Source organism: Triticum aestivum, unplaced genomic scaffold (genome assembly GCF_018294505.1).
Source record: "Triticum aestivum cultivar Chinese Spring unplaced genomic scaffold, IWGSC CS RefSeq v2.1 scaffold110233, whole genome shotgun sequence".
Classification (NCBI taxonomy): Eukaryota; Viridiplantae; Streptophyta; class Magnoliopsida; order Poales; family Poaceae; genus Triticum; species Triticum aestivum.
In genome coordinates this window covers 1-1,275 of record NW_025267562.1, presented here as the reverse complement: position 1 = coordinate 1,275, position 1,275 = coordinate 1, and the positions used below count along the sequence as shown (strand labels likewise).

Below are 1,275 nucleotides of genomic sequence, written 5' to 3'. Positions count from 1 at the left end.
TCTCCAACCTCCCTTGCTACTAGGCCCAGCACGGATACGGGTGAGCCCCATGCACAAGCACAAATTGTAGGATCAGTGCTCCCAACGGCGTGGCTGTGAGCGCCCACAGGGCGCATCTCGTTGTCGCCAAGACATTGTCATGCAGGCTGCTTTGTCACTGGCTGCACGGACCCACGGCGGGGAAAACAGAGGTGCTTGCCAACCTACCGTGGTACCCGGACAACGTGCGCCCCGACAGAGGCGACCAGGGATGGGTACTGGCCTGGGCGGGCTTGAACCGAGAAAAGAACGGGGAATAGAACGGTACCACGGCGAACTCCATGAGCGCCATCAGGGTCGTCGTCACCGGAGATGCCAAGAACGGCTTGGTGGCCGTGGCGCTGCGTGGGTTCAGCGACTCCATGGTGAGTGAGATAGTGGAGCGGAACGGATATATGTGGATCGGCTCCGTCGACACACCCTATGTCCGTCTCTTCAAGTTTGCATCTCTCTAGGGCATACCAGTAAGCGCCATCGGCAACTTGTCTGACATTAAAATGAAATAAAGAACAAATGGTTTGCTAATAAAAATATGGATTACAATAGTTTTCCTGATATAAAAAGAAACTGGATCATTACATTTAGTCGCAAGAATAATATGAAACTAAAAGCCATCCTATACATACTATCCTCTACTTCTCTCTACTTCCTTTTTACTACGCCGACATAAGGAAGCTCCACCGAACCCAAGTAGAGTTTGCCGTCATCTCTTTCCATGATCTCGGTTGGCCTAACTTTCTTTGACCCTCTCATCTGCTCGACTATCTTCCCATGGGCCCCGACCCTGACAGCAAGAAGATGGCTATCACGGCCAAAGGGCAACTCATTCTTCTCACGGTGCAACGCCACCCAATAACCTCCTTTCCTGTGGGCCTGACGTTATCTGGGTAGCCCGGCAGGTCGGCAAATGGCTCGGACTTGCCCGCGTCGACCCCTCTTATCCAGTGCCTCAGCAGCTTACATGGGCCGGTAGATGCGACCACGAGGTGCGTGCGGTCTGCGCTGAGCGAGACGCCGTTCGGGTATGTCATCCTAGGTTGGAGCACGGTGGCGTCCGATGTTCGTGGATCATACATCATGAGGCGGCCTGTGGAGTCCCCCGTCTTGGTGACCATCTCGTGTTCTGACCTGTCGTAGTTCATCGAGCTGTGGGTGAAGTAGACTTGACCGGTGACTTGATCGACGTCAACCCCGTTGGTGAAGCGCAGCGGCATGCCACACATGATCAGGACACGC

The 1,275-nt window shown here is 54.3% G+C and overlaps 1 pseudogene; it reads right to left on the bottom strand.

Annotated features, from left to right (window-relative positions):
* Window positions 1–215: 215 nt before the first annotated feature.
* On the bottom strand, window positions 216–1,253 carry LOC123178040 (protein STRICTOSIDINE SYNTHASE-LIKE 10-like; annotated as a pseudogene).
* Between the last annotated feature and the right edge of the window lie 22 nt (window positions 1,254–1,275).